Source organism: Podarcis tiliguerta (genome assembly GCF_965153285.1).
Source record: "Podarcis tiliguerta genome assembly, chromosome: 13".
Taxonomy (NCBI): domain Eukaryota; kingdom Metazoa; phylum Chordata; class Lepidosauria; order Squamata; family Lacertidae; genus Podarcis; species Podarcis tiliguerta.
This window is the reverse complement of record NC_139546.1, coordinates 46871521-46887277: the sequence shown is the minus strand read 5'-3', so window position 1 is coordinate 46887277 and position 15757 is coordinate 46871521. Positions and strand designations below refer to the sequence as shown.

General features: G+C 44.8%; 1 protein-coding gene across 9 annotated transcripts in view; it reads right to left on the bottom strand.

Moving 5' to 3' along the window:
• The window catches only part of LOC310663080 (uncharacterized protein), a 192067-nt gene that overhangs the window by 19793 nt on the left and 156517 nt on the right, over positions 1-15757 (bottom strand). The gene's annotated exons all lie outside the window — the stretch shown is intronic.

The following is a 15757-nucleotide window of genomic DNA, read 5'->3' as shown; positions in this document are numbered from 1 at the left end:
GGCTTGCATCACAAGTCAATTGTGGTCACCCCTTGCTACCCTCAATGGGGAGCGAGGAGGTTCGGGCAGGGGAAAACCAGGATTTATGAGGCAAATATTCTGGCAATGTTCCCCATTATGGTCTGTGGAGTTCACTGCACCCCGCTGCGCCACTCAAGTCTATGTCTGCTATCTTGAAGGGCAGAACGGGTGCATCCTGGGAGTGTGTCCCTGGCATGGACGTGTCTCAGTCTCTGGCATGATTTGTGCTGGGTTCCTTAATCTGCATCAAGTTTCCGTGAATTCTGACCCTCCCTCCTCTGATAGGAGACAGCCAAGGTTGAATGGACTTTATTTCAAATTATTTTTGGACCAGACGAGGAGTGTGATGGAGCAATACAGAGCAAGAAGAATGAACGGCTGCCGAATAGATCTGGCAAGAAGCTGAATTTGAGAAAATATTTTGTGTGCCGAGGAAGAACTCCAGAGTGAAATTTTAATGGCGGAGACTGGACAAGTACTCTGTGAGTTACTTATGGTCGCAGTTTGTACGCTACTCAGTAAATAGTGGAAGGAATGGAATGTGACCTTGTACCATCCAGATAAACACTGCAAAGAACTGAACAATGGAAAATAGTTATTAATTCTCCTAGCACACCAGGTCTGAAACAACAATGTACTTTAAGGGTTACACACGTGAAATGCAACAGAGACGCTGTTTGTAAGGAGGAAACATGTGTTCAGCTGCAAGAATGATGTAACGGAGAGTGAAAGATGACAACTGGACACCAAAAAAGAAATGATGCACAAATGGGAGGAAACGATTGACATATGTTTGCAACAGGAGCAGGAAACCTGATTTTAAGAAATTGTATTAAATTTAAGTAATTTGGTAGGATTTGTAATAACTAGGAAAATTAATAAAAAATATTTTAAAAAGAGAGAGAGATGGGGGGATGGGCTTGACGTCACAACGCACACACATTGGTAGGAATCAGGGGCTGTGAATGAACAGTGTCTACAAGAGCACCTGCCAGATGCAGTGCAAGGTCTATGACTCCCTGCTGGACCTTCCTGTGGACCTGCAGGTGGCCCACACCCTGGTGGTGGTCTCTATCACTATTCTGCTCTGGACCTCCTTGTGGCCATCTCATAAAACACATGAAAAAACAAAAACAAAAACAACCTAATAACTGCCCACGCCCAACACATTTTAGAAGGGCATTGGATTGCAATCAACCAAATGTCTGGTTAAAGAGGGACATTTTTGCCAGGCGCATAAATGTGTATTATGATGGCGCCAGGCAAACCTCTCTGGGGAGAGCATCCCTGAAACAGGAAGCTGCTGCAGAAAAGGCCCGTTCTGATTTTGCCACAAAGAAGTGCCTCAAAAGATGATTTCAGGGTCCATGTAGTTTCATACGGAAAGAGGTGGTGCTTGAGATTATTGTGGTCCTGAGCAATTTGAGGCTTTATAGGTCAAAACCAGCAGTTTGAATTGGGCCCAGAAACTAATTGGTAGCCAGTGCCGTCAAACCAGGTTCGGTGTAATATGTTCAAATTGTCTTGCCCTGGCGAGCAACCTGGCCTCTGAATTCTGCTCTAGCTGAAGTTTCTGAACCATCTTCAGAGGCAACCCTACATGTAATGTATTGCAGTAATCTAACCTTGAAGTTACCAGAGCATAGGCAACAGTAGTTAGGCTATCCCTGTCCCGCTAAGCATGCAGCTGGTACATCAGCCGAAGCTTGATGGAAGGCACTTTGCGCAACTGAGGCCACCTGAGTAACAGGCACACATTTCCCCTATCTCTCCTGACAGAGGTCATCGTACAGGGCGACCAAAGCAGTTTCTGTGCCAAAATCGGACCTAAACCCTGACTGAAATGGATCTAGAAATTTCCTCCAAGAGTGCCTGGATCAGGTCTGCGACCACCTGCTCCACAACGTTGCTCAGGAAAGGGAGATTAGCAACTGGCTGGAAGTTAGTTAGATTTTCCTCAGCCTCTTGGGAGTTGTCTCCCATCGGACAGGTGAAGACCAGGAGTGTTTTCAGAGGCTGCAGAACCTGGCACGACAGGAGAGGGGAGAGAGCACTTTCAAAATATGAGTCTACCCTGCTGTGAGGCTGGAAGTGGTGTGGCTCTCTGCCCTTCCCTTCATATTCCCTCTCCAAATTCCTCCCCATACTGCATTTTTGTACCTCCTGGCAAACTGGGAATATCCCGTCATGGATGCAGTTTAGGACATTCCATGCCTTTGCTCAGCAGAGTTTCTTTTTCAATGAGAAAAAAATAAGTGGCTCACGTAAACAACAACAACTTAACAACATATTATTTATACCCCCACATCTGGCTGGGCTTCCCCAGCCACTCTGGGTGGCTTCCAACAGAATATTAAAATACAATAGTCTATTAAACATTAAAAGCTTCCCTAAACAGGGCTGCCTTCAGATGTCTTCTAAAAGTCTGGTAGTTGTTGTTCTCTTTGACATCTGGTGGGAGGGCTTTCCACAGGGCGGGTGCCACTACCGAGAAGGTCCTCTGCCTTGTTCCCTGTAACTTGGCTTCTCGCAGCGAGGGAACCACCAGAAGGCCCTCGGCACTGGACCTCAGTGTCCGGGCAGAACGATGGGGGTGGAAACGCTCCTTCAGGTATACTGGACCAAGGCTGTTTAGGGCTTTAAAGGTCAGCACCAACACTTTGAATTGTGCTCAGACGTACCGGGAGCCAGTGTAGGTCTTTCAAGACCGGTGTTATGTGGTCTCGGCAGCTGCTCCCATTCACCCATCTAGCTGCCGTATTCTGGATTAGTTGTAGTTTCTGGGTCACCTTCAAAGGTAGCCCCACGTAGAGCGCATTGCAGTAGTCCAAGCGAGAGATAACTAGAGCATGCAGCACTCTGGTGAGACAGTCTGCGGGCAGGTAGAGTCTCAGCCTGCATACCAGATGGAGCTGGTAAACAGCTGTCCTGGACACAGAAATGACCTGCTCCTCCATGGACAGCTGTGAGTCCAGAATGACTCCCAGGCTGCGCACCTGGTCCTTCAGGGGGCACAGTCAGGACCAGGGAGTCCCCCACACCCGCCCACCTCCTGTCCCCCCAAAATAGTACTTCTGTCTTGTCAGGATCCAACCTCAATCTGTTAGCCGTCATCTATCCTCCAACCGCCTCCAGGCACTCACACAGGACCTTCACTGGTTCTGATTTGAAAGAGAGGTAGAGCTGGGTATCATCCGCATATTGATGAACACCCAACCCAACCCCCTGATGATCTCTCCCAGTGGCTGCATGTAGATGTTGAAAAGTATGGGGGAGAGGACAGAACCTGAGGCACCCCACAAGTGAGAGCCCAGGGGTCTGAACACTCATCCTCACCCCCCACAGGAAGTGATCTGACCATCTAAACAAAGCTTTAATAATAATGAAAACTGTCATAAATGAAACTAAATACATAAATGAAACAACATGAGGCAAGTCTAAGGCAAGAAAACAAGAAGAGGCAGTTGGTACCTCTTAACTGAACAATAATGGAACCCACAGAAGGGAAGGGCTGATTCTGGAGCAAAACACACAAGTCCCGCCCTCTGGATACCAAGCACTCTGCTATTCAAATGGTAGTTTTTCTTACAATTCCCTTCTCACTGTGTCTAATTTGAGTTAATCAATTTTAATTTAGCATGTAAAATGGCAAAACTTTCTTATTTAAACATTCATCAATTTCTGTACAATCTTGTTTGTTCTCAGTATACAAAATTATATCATCTGCCTTGCTTTATACCTTTGTACGTTTCCATCCTCATCTAACTTTTCCTCAAACACCCATTTGCACTCTATAGCCCTTTGGCAATTAAGTAAGTGTCCAAGTGTTGTTTTCATTCAATGCTTCAATTTCTTTCTTGGCTGCTTCTATCCATTTGGTAGCTTCTTCTGCAGGAAGTTTCTTGATGTCTTTCTATGTGTCAGGTTCACAATTAGCTACTGCTCTTGTGGTGTATGATAGTTGCTCTGCTGACTTTGTTAATTCGTGATGAGCATCTAATTAAAGGTTCTAATTGTTCTTCCATTTCATCACACACGGTTCCTTGTCCTGACTCTGTTCCCCCTTCTGCTGGTAAATTCTTTGTTCTTTCAACTTCTGAGATCAGTTTTACTGGAACCTCTTCAGTTACGGAATCAGCATCAGTCTGTTCCTCTTTGTTCTTATTAGGAACACATGCAAAGGATCTCTCTCCTTCTCTAAAATATACTAGGCTTCCGACTTTTACTTCTCTTGTCTATGGATTAAGAATTCTGTAACCTTTGCAACCCTTCTCAAAGCTGACAAATATTCCTAACTCAGTCCTGGTGCTAGGTTTGGTACGTCTTTGGGCTGGCACATATGCAAAAACCTTTGAACCAAAGACTCTAACGTGACAGATGTTCAGTACTCTTCTAAATCAAAGTTCAAATGCTATTTTATTTGTAGCTTTTGTTGGCAGTCTGCTCTGCCAATATGTTGCTGTCATCAGTCCCTCACCCCAATATTCAAATGATAATTAGACTCCGTCAACATACCTGACCATCTCTATCAGAGAGCGATTTTTTCTCTTCGCTATTGCATTTTGGTCTGGAGTAAATGGGGTAGTGTGCAAATGTTTAATACCATTTTCATCTAGATAAGATTTGATGTGATATGACATGTACTCACCACCATTCTCTGAAAGTATTGCTTGTGGCTATCTCCCGAATTGATTTTCAACACTTGCATCTCCAATTCCTCTGCAGTTTCTGTTTTAAATATAGGTTGTGCAGTATCTGGAATAATTGTAAATAAACAATACATACTTACATTTCCCATGAGACATTGTTTGAATTGGACCACATATATCAGTATGAATAAGTTGCAAAGGCTCTGTTGAACTTCTATGGCTTTGCTTGGGAACAGAAGGTCTTCTTCCCTTCCCCAACAAACAATATTCACATATTTCACTTTTCAGGTCAACTTTACAAGGTTTAATTTCCATTCCTCTCACCAAACCTTTCTTTGGCAGGTCTGCTATTATCCTGAAATCTCTATGCCCAAGCCTTTTGTGCCACAGTTGAACACAGGCTGCCCTTGAATTCTTCTTAACCGTATTTCTTGACTTGTATCGAGCACAAAGACTCCATTATTTCCAAAACCTTATGCACACAAAACTCCATCTTTGGTAATCACACATCTGTTGCTATTAAAATTTACATTTAAACCATGCTTGTTCAGAGTTGACACACTCAGAAAACCGTATGTTAATTCTGGCAAGTAAACTACATTTCTCACTTCATTACAAACCATTTTTCTGCCTGCAACACACTTGAGCAAACCTGCTCCTTTTCCTTTACACAGAAACTTAGTGCACATTTACAGCTGTAGCTGTCTCTGATTAATATTCATTTAACTCTCTGGGAAAAACAGCATCACACGACATGTGCATTGAAGCTGCTGAATCAATTAACCAACTAGTATAATTGCTGTAAATAGCACCAGTTTTGCTGCTAGATAGTTCTGATGAACTGCAAAAGCATTTTTAGTTTGTTTTCTGTTGCCACCCTGGAACCTTTCTTTAATCGTGCCACTCTGTTTTGTACAATTCCTTGAAGAATGTCTTATTTTCCCACAGGAGAAGCATCTAGTTTTGTCTCTTTTATCTACACTTTGTAAAGCAGTTTCATTTCTAAAATTATACTTATGAGTCTTTTGTACAGCAAATACTTGCGCTTCACATTCTTTTGTCTTTTCAGCTCTCCTAGCAGCCTCCTCCTTAAGTCTTGATACAGTGGTGCCCCGCAAGACGAATGCCTAGCAAGACGAAAAACCCCTTTGCAAGACGAAAAATGACGAAAAAAAATCGATATTTTTTTTTTGCTCCAAAGCCCCTTATTCTGAATTGCTAAGCTGCTAAAAGCATTTTAGCAGCAAAACCGCTAATCCCCCCCCCAAAAGCCGTTTTTAGCCCTTTTTTAGCCAATAGCGCTAATAGCGCTAATCCGCTAATGGGCTTGCTTCGCAAGACGAAAAAACCGCAAGACGAAAAGACTCCCGGAATGGATTCTTTTCGTCTTGCGAGGCACCACTGTACAACATTTTTATATCAAGTTTATATTTAGTCTCTAGTGCATGTATCAAAGAACTGTAACTTTCAGGCAGACTTGACAGAATTAGAACCACTTTGTCCTCTTCTTCAAATTTCTTGCCTATAGTATTTAAATGATCCCTCAACTCTGTCACTTGACTTGGATGCGTTTCTAAATCTCCATTTTCTTTAAATTTTATATTAAAAAGCTTTCTTGATAGATACAGTCTCTTATTCAGAGTGTTTCTCTCATACAACTCTTTCAGACCTTGCCACAACTCTTTGGCAGTCTTAAAATCTCTTATGTGGTGCAAGTCACTGTCACTCACATAAGTTGAAATTTCTGCCCTCGCCTTTCTGCCCTTCTTTTCCTGCTTTACTTTTTCTGCCTCTTCTGCTGGTGCAGATTTTTCAATTGTTGCTCACAAATCCTTTTTCACCAGCTCATTCTTCACCGAAATCTCCATAAAAGGATAGTTGCTTGAAGTGAGTGTCATGAGACAAAGGTTCCTGAGAGCAGAAGCAGGCAAGGCCTAGGCAGTGCGGCCTACGAGGCCTACACAAATCTTTCAAGCCTAACAGTTAGCAGTAAAATGCTGTGTCACTGTGACTCATGACTCATTTCCCCTATAAATGTAACCAGCCATCTCTGTGGGCCTCAGGGTAGTGTGTTTGTGTTTGTTTGTGTGTGTGTGTGTGTGTGTGTGTGTGTGTCTCAGGCAGTATGTTGTGTTGTTGCAGACAGAGCGGCTCCAGGACTACAGTTAATCAGTAACCAAGATCTGTGCCTCTGTGAAGACTAAGCTAGCTATTATGAGCACTCTGTGTATGCTTTTTGACTATGCTGTTTATGAACAAGTTTATTTACTTCAGTAAAGTTTTATTCTGCTTATGGAGAAGACTCTGCTTGATTAATTTACCGCTGCGCAACAGTGAGAACAGGTACAGCAGGCTCAAGGGCTTTCACAGCTTTTATATACGTGGCCATAATTTTTTCTCTCTCTATGTCAGACTGGGCTCATAACCCAATTGTTTTGTAGGTGGGGGATGTTTTACAAAATGAATCCTCCTGGCAAACTGGGAATATCCCCTCACTCATGCGGTTTAGGACATTCAACACTTTTCCTGAGCAGTTTCCTTTGTTATGAGAAAAAAATAAGTGGCTCACATAAATGGAAACTAAGCTTTAATGATAAAGAAAACTGTCATAATGAGAGAAACTAGATACAACAGCACGAGGCACGTCTGAGGCAAGAAAACAAGAAGAGGCAGTTGGTCCCTTTAACTGACACTCATAACTGAACAATAATGAAACCCACTAAATCCAAGGAATGAATAAATGCTAGGGTTTTGATTAATTGGGATATGAAGACTTCTGGGAGAAGATTTATAATGAATTGAAAAAAATGTTGAAATATACATTTATTAAGAAACCAGAGGCCTTTCTTCTTGGAATAATAGATTTGGAATTGCCCTGTAGCCTTTTTAATCCATGGGTAGGAATAATTGTTGCACCCGAGCAGAGACAAAAGGAGCCAAACGACACCAAGGGGTTAATCCAGAGAAAGAGCGTTTTATTCTGCCATCCGGAGGGGCAGAGGCACCTGTGTGATTCAGTTCACAAAAGACAGGCCGCACCGAAAACATTTTACAAGCAGGTTTTATCCTTTTTTTCAAACCCCTTTTCCCTGTCCCCCTTCACACATTCTTACATAGAATGTTGCTTTTTTCGTTCCCTGGTTCTGTTCCCGGAAGTATGTTGCAAATCAATGTACCAGGACAAGTTTGCTTAGATCTGGGAACCGAAAGGTTTTCTGTTCTCAGCTCTAGGTTTGTTACAGCGTTTTTGTTACAAAGAGGACTGCTTAGCTTGTGCTTTTTGTCTTAGAGGAAATTGCAGTTTTTAAAATGCGTACGCCGAGGCCTGACTGGGGGGGGGGAATTCACAAACAGTTTTTAGGGCTTTCTGGGGTAACCCTAACTGTACCCCTTCATTCCATACCTCTCAATTTTGGACAGCCTTTTTCTCAAAAAGGCTCGTCCCAGGAAGACACAGGCTGATATTCTCGGGTCAGAGCTATAATCTGGGGGTGAAGCATGCGAGAAATCATATTGCGTGTCATTGTATGCAAGCATTGCAGCAAGCAAGGTACAGAAAAGCAAAAAATTAGCAAAATGAAAAGTGGGCCAAGCAGCAGCAAAAACAGGCCTTTTACCCATCCTAGTTTTGGCAACCAGTCAAGCCATGACATGTCCCATCCCTCCCAGGTTTGGGTAGGAATATGGGCCACTGTTTCAAGTCCTGCTGCCAAATTGCGAATGGCCTCACCATGATCAGAAATGTTAAAGCAACAGGCCCCACCTGTGAGATTTAAGGCTGCACAAAAGCCGCCATGTTGCGCCAGGAGAAAGTCCAACGCTAATCGGACTGAGAGAAACGCATGGCGTGTCTCATCCAATTGCGTGGCAATTAGCCTAAGGGCCGTGGCTGTTGTGTTAGCAACAATCTCTACCACTGCCTGGAGTCTGATTATGCGGTTCAAGTTATAGATTGGTCCCCTTGCCCCAGAGATTTTCTCTCCCCGATTCCAGGAGGCTGGCGCATAATGGGCCAGTATCCTTTCCGGAGGCCACTGATTTTGGCCCCAATCCTGGGAGCTGCCTCCTGCAAGTGTTGCCAGGTCAGCCGAACGCCTCCTTCTAGGGGGTGCAGAGGGTATCTGGTCAGGAATCCACATGGGGGGTATTAAGTAGGCTGGAAAACAGACCCCATACCATCCTCTTGGGAGGGCATGATAGGCCTTTCTGCCACACACCCAGTAAACGTCCTGACCATGGGCAGATATGCTGCCTGTCAGCAAGCGGGCCAGGCATGCAGTCAATTTGGAACCAGAAAAAGTTCCTGTCTTGGACTCAAGCATGTCAGTTGGGGCTGGGAAGGCACGATCACAGTGGGAAGTGCCCACATAGGTCTGAGCGTCACTGGCGTCATTTGATTTGTTGACACAAAGGCAGCCAGTGATCCTGTGAACCTGGAAAGGGACGGAATGATTCCATAAAGAAGAATGGTTGCCCAGAGGCTGGAAGGCAACAAGTGGAGTTGTAACCAAGGATTCATTCCAAGGCACAGGGAGGAGTGGCATTCCTCCCAGAGCATCTACAGGGGCCAGAGTGCAAACGGCACAATTGGTCCGATTTGCAGAGAACACAACCATCTCAGCAACCTGAATCCACTTATTATATGTGTGGTGTGCCCCCCACGATTGCAGCAGTTGTCTGGTCACTGTGAGTGGTATTGGCATATCAAAGGTCAAAGGCAGCAGAAATACCAGCACGGGGACCCACAGTCGTATTTGAGCCATTGTATGCAAGTGGAGGGGCTTAGGTAAGTGCTAGAGAGTGGGCTGGGGTGTAATTACGCTGAAAGAAAAGACTCACTAGACACCCTCCTCTGCAGGGGTGGCGTAAAGCAAACCATGCCCAGGTACCTTCAATAAAGTTCAGTTATGCAAAAGGAAAGAAAAGAAAATGTGAAAATGTCCTCTTTCAATCCATGCTGGATTCTTGAGCCGTGCAAAACGCCAGCTTCCGGAGTGACGTGAGCAGGGCTGTAGTGTGGTGGGCGTCCAGTCGTCTGGTGGGCGTTGGACGTCTTGGGTCTCTTCCAACAAGGCTGGAGCGATGTCTGGACGTCTGGGGTGAGTCGAAGGGGCCAGTGCAGATCAGGTGTCACAGATGCTGGTGACTTTAACAGCTGTAGAGAAACAGGACAGCCTCTGGCCGGTTTACCTGTCAAGAGAAGAGAAAAAGAAACACACGGCAGAACGACTGTACATTGACAGATAGCATTTGCACCTAAGGTATAGGCCTAGCAAACATTAATTCAAAAGGGTATGCTTGGCAGGAAACTTCGCAAGGGGTTAACAGTTCTGTTCCTTGGGTTTAGTTTTGCCAGCTGAGATTTTTTTTTTTTAAAGTCTCATTCGTGTGCTCTAAGTTTCAGAGCTCTCGTGGCCTGTAAGCCATGTTGCAAATTTCAGTTTTCATCTGCCTAGTTTGCTAGTGTCCAATGTGTTCCCTTGCTTCTGGCAAAATATCAAAGTTTCAAAATTCCTATGTTATGCTGCGGCTCCTTTTTCAGAATAAAATTGCACCTAAAAAGAAAAACTTGACAAAGTTCACAGAAAGCATTCACTTGCTTTTTAAGAAAGTCACTTTCCCCCTTGGCCTTCTGGGTTTTTTGTGGCTGAACCGTAAATCCAGAGAGTGTGGGGTTCAGGGTAGCTGGCTGGTGAGAATGCAGCATTTTCCTCTTGGGATAGCAGCCAAGAGATAACGCTCTGAAGCTACCTCCAAGCGCCTGGCGCAAGGAGAAAAAAAAAAAAAAGCTGATGTCCTGTTACTTGCATGAATGAGAAACAGTTAGTTCACTCGCTTCTAGCTGCAACAGTCTTTTAGCAAGAACAGAGATGAGAAGAAATCATTTTTGAGAAATCTTATTGTTCCCAGCCTGTGGGGGTGGGGTGTGTCGGGCGTGGGGCCTATGGGCATTCCATTTCCCAATGACCCTCTTGCCTGCAGATGGTGCACTGGCTTCTTCCCTAGGCGTCTTCTTTCCCTCCCGTGGACACCCTCTTGCATTTTTGGCTTTCTGGCTGCTTGAAGACAAACCCCTAATTATTTTGGCTGGGTCCTCTTCGAAAGAAGGATTCTGGTTTAAAGTGCTTGGAGGTCTGTGGTCCTGTACATCAGATGACTCCAGGGGGTCGTACAGTCAGTGGGTGGGCCATCAAAGTGGAGTTTTAGCTGCCTCAATTGCAAAATCAGTATTGTCCGCTGCCCTGAGGGCATGTATCTTGCGGATTTCCTCAATGGTCAATATTGTAATCCCAGGGCTTTCAATCCCTTGGGTTTTTAATTGTCTCTTTTTTAACAGTTCTGTCCCATGCGGCTCTCAAAGCCTTCTGCTCTGTTTCTTTCTGTCTGCCAATTCACATCCTTGCATTGTGCTGCTTCTAGAACCAAGAAGCCACATCCAGTTCTGTTTTAAACGGTTCTACATACTGGAGCACTCTGTCAGACTGCTTACTAGTCCATCTTATCTCTTTATCTAGAGTTTTTCTGAAGTCATCATCATCACCTTCCTTGCTTGGATCAAAAGGGGGTTGGGTAAGGGGAACCTCATTTAGCCCTGGTGCAGTTGCTGCATAGGGTGGAGGGTGCAAATTATTATTCCTTCCTCTTCTTCTGGGACTGGCAAAACTGGTGGCTTTTTAACTTGTAATTGTACTGAACACAGTTTGACTTGGGCAGTCACAATTCTATTTTTCCGAAGCCATGAGGGATTTTGATCCACATTGGCTTTCCAGATAGAAATATAGGGAATCTGATCTATGTGGGCCTTGAAAATGTTACTCCATAAAATGTTGACCAAGTTTGGATCAAAGGATCCTCCAGGAGGCCATTCTGGTAAATACGAAGGCCAGTCAACTTCACATAAATGTTGGAGTCTGTTTTGTTTGAGTTTACATCCCCACTCTTCTGCTTTCGTGGCACTTCTCCAGTTTTCCAGAAAGCTCTGTAGTGGTGTCTCAAGAATTGTTTTACTGCTTTTATTTCCCATGACTCTGGGATCCTGGGGACACTGGGACACTCAGCCCTCCTAACGTTATTTTCTCTCACTCAGTCACAGGCCGGACGTTGCTTTCAACGTCTCACACACTCAAAACATTCACTGGAGTGTCCCCACACGCACATTCAGAAAAAAACAAAAACCCATGCACCTCCCCCAATCCCTTTCCCCCCAAAAAATAACCACAACCGGCAGCGTTTAGACTTCGACCGGGGCCCAAGAGCACTCTACTGCTTCTTTTGGACACAAAAAGAACCATAACCGGCAGCGCTTAGACTTCGACCGGGGCCCAAGAGCACTCTACTGCTTCTTTTGGACACAAAAAGAACCATAACCGGCAGCGCTTAGACTTCGACCGGGGCCCAAGAGCACTCTACTGCTTCTTTTGGACACAAAAAGGAACCATAACCGGCAGCGCTTAGACTTCGACCGGGGCCCAAGAGCACTCTACTGCTTCTTTTGGACACAAAAAAGAACCATAACCGGCAGCGCTTAGACTTTGACCGGGGCCCAAGAGCACTCTACTGCTTCTTTTGGACACAAAAAGAACCATAACCGGCAGCGCTTAGACTTCGACCGGGGCCCAAGAGCACTCTACTGCTTCTTTTGGACACAAAAAGGAACCATAACCGGCAGCGCTTAGACTTCGACCGGGGCCCAAGAGCACTCTACTGCTTCTTTTGGACACAAAAAAGAACCATAACCGGCAGCGCTTAGACTTCGACCGGGGCCCAAGAGCACTCTACTGCTTCTTCTGGGCACAAAACCAACCATAACCGGCAGCGCTTAGACTTCGACCGGTGCCCTGCAGCACCCTTTTTGCTGCTTTTCTGGGCAATACCAAAACCAGTGGCACTTCTTCTACCCTGCTGGCGGAGTTGATCAGACTCTCTTATTGCTCCCACCTATACCCTGTGGAGCTTACCTTGTTCCTCGAGGTACCTTCTTTCTGCACGGCCGTTGCTCTTTCTCTCCGTCACTTGTCGCGTGTCCACTCAGGAACGGGTGGCCAGTCCCTCCCACGAAGATGGCAGGATGCGCGCTGGAACTGTTGACCCAGGATCCTGAGCTGCTCGCCTTGCAGTGACGCCCTGGACCTCTTTGTCCCTCGATCTCGGGGAACGTGGTTATTCCCGGCCAATGCACCAGAAATATGTAGCCTTTTTAATCCATGGGTAGGAATAATTGTTGCACCCGAGCAGAGACAAAAGGAGCCAAACGACACCAAGGGGTTAATCCAGAGAAAGAGCGTTTTATTCTGCCATCCGGAGGGGCAGAGGCACCTGTGTGATTCAGTTCACAAAAGACAGGCCGCACCGAAAACATTTTACAAGCAGGTTTTATCCTTTTTTTCAAACCCCTTTTCCCTGTCCCCCTTCACACATTCTTACATAGAATGTTGCTTTTTTCGTTCCCTGGTTCTGTTCCCGGAAGTATGTTGCAAATCAATGTACCAGGACAAGTTTGCTTAGATCTGGGAACCGAAAGGTTTTCTGTTCTCAGCTCTAGGTTTGTTACAGCGTTTTTGTTACAAAGAGGACTGCTTAGCTTGTGCTTTTTGTCTTAGAGGAAATTGCAGTTTTTAAAATGCGTACGCCGAGGCCTGACTGGGGGGGGGGAATTCACAAACAGTTTTTAGGGCTTTCTGGGGTAACCCTAACTGTACCCCTTCAGCCCAAGAAAGATGTTAAATTATTTTTGTATGCCAGAACCGCTGCTTGAATGCTACTAGCTAAGAATTGGAAAACACAATAAGTTCCAACAGTGGAAGATTAGCAGATGAAGATTATGGACTTTTCGGAGCTAGCCAACCTGACTGGAAGAGTCCGTGACCAGAAGGAGGAGGATTACCAGGAAGAATGAATGAAATTTAAAGACTATTTAGTTAAGTTAATTTAACTGGAAAAGCTTGCAAATACCAGATAGGCTTAGGATTTAAATATGTAATGTGATGAATTAATATGTTTAATGCTGAATTGGAAAGAAAGAAAGATGTTAAGTGATTAAGTTAATTTTCTAAGAATTTAGGTTTTGGAAACCCGTTAAAATGATATACACTGAAATTCAACCAGGGGGATATGAGGAAGTCACTTAACAATGTTACTAAGTTTGGTTTAAATACAGTTGAGATTTATCTTTCTTTGTTTGTTTGTTTAAAAAAATTATGGAAAATTAATAATTAAAAAATAATAATAAATAAAGTACAAGATGCAGAGCTGTGCCAGACAGTAAATTCCTGGGCTGGCTTATGCAAACCAACCTGTCTGAGCTATGGCTATCAAAAGAACAATGGAGGGCCATTAAGAATGCAAGAGGACTGCTTCCCCTTGCCCCTGAGGTGTGTACAGAGACCAGTTTCAGGTGATGAGGGTTGTTTGAGGAGACAGGAAAATGCAGTTTTTGAGCAAGGTTTGCTGGGAAGAAGCAGCAGGAGAGGAGCTGAGCTCCATCTTGGGCAGGCAGGCTAAAGGATGCCTTCGCTGCTGCCTTGTGAAATGACCATGCCATGAGATCTGGACTCCCACTATGCAGACTGAAGATGTAAATAGGTGAATAAAGCATATTTCTTAAAGCTACAACAGTCTCCACTGTGTTTTCTATTCTCCAAAGGGACACAGGCCCCTTTTTTACAGCTGCCACAGACTAGGTTGACATCTCAACTGAGATATCTACCACAACCTCAGGGTCTCATTCAATGTCAGTCACCACCAGTTCATACCTTACAAGCGTCTATGTGAAATTAAGCTTTCTTTCTCAGTCATGCCTCTTGTTACTCTTGTTTACACAGAATTGCATTTGCCATTTTACTGCTCATTCGCTCACTTTGGAGAGGTGAATTTAGAAGTCAGTGGTATGTGTGTGCATGTAATATTATGCAGAGGATCCTTTTCTTCTGTTGTCATTGAAGACTATGCAACAGGGATTTTGGAATGCACTAGATGGGCCGCTCTCCTGCTGCATTTTTGCCTGTAATACTGCTCGTTCACTCACTTTGCAAAGGTCCTTTTGGAACTGTTCGTGATCGCTTTTAGTTTAACTGACCTTGAACAATAGTGTCATCTGCAGACTTGGTCATCTCACAGGAGACCCCCAACTGCAGGCCTCACAAGCTGAAGCCGGGCAGTTAGGAGTCTGACTTTTGATGGTTCTGCCTCCATTTCCAAGTTTCCGTGGCTTGGGAGACACGGCCGTTTCACAGTCTCAAACCTGCTTACAAAACAATATGTTATTTGTCATTGCCATTTCATCCACTTTGTTCTTTACTTTGATTGAATTTCTGATTGGAACATTTCCTTCCTTTTCACATTCTCGTTAGAGCACCATGCCCTGCAGAGACTCTGGGAAGCACTGCATGTGGCTGCAGGGATCTGTTTTAAATGAAGAGGTTCCCATAAGTCACTCTTCGTAACCCCAATCCGGTTTTTCCAGCTCATTGAATGGGCCGATTGAACACCTGGTTGGCCATCCGCCAGCCACTCAACTGTCATATTTTCAGGGTAAGAGTCAGAGGCAGTGCACAACAATATTGCATCTAAGGGAACATAAGAAGAAGAGAGTTTGGATTTGATATCCCGCTTTATCACTACCCTAAGGAGTCTCAAAGCAGCTAACATTCTCCTTTCCCTTCCTCCCTCACAACAAACACTCTGTGAGGTGAGTGGGGCTGAGAGACTTCAGAGAAGTGTGACTGGCCCAAGGTCACCCAGCAGCTGCATGTGGAGGAGCAGAGACGCAAACCCGGTTCCCCAGATTACGAGTCTACCGCTCTCAACCACTACACCACACTGGTCTCTATATATCTATATATCTCTATATATCTATACACCTCTATATATCTTTAGATATCTATATATAATCCATCTATCTCTGTAATTCCCAGTTTTCACATTACTTTATATACTTGGCCCTCCAGATGTTTTGGGACTATAACTCCCATCATCCCTAGCTAACAGGACCAGTGGTCAGGGATGATGGAAACTGTAGTCCCAAAACAGCTGGAGGGCTGAGTTTGCCCAAGCACCCACGCCCCCCCTAGAATTGGCTCCTATCGTTG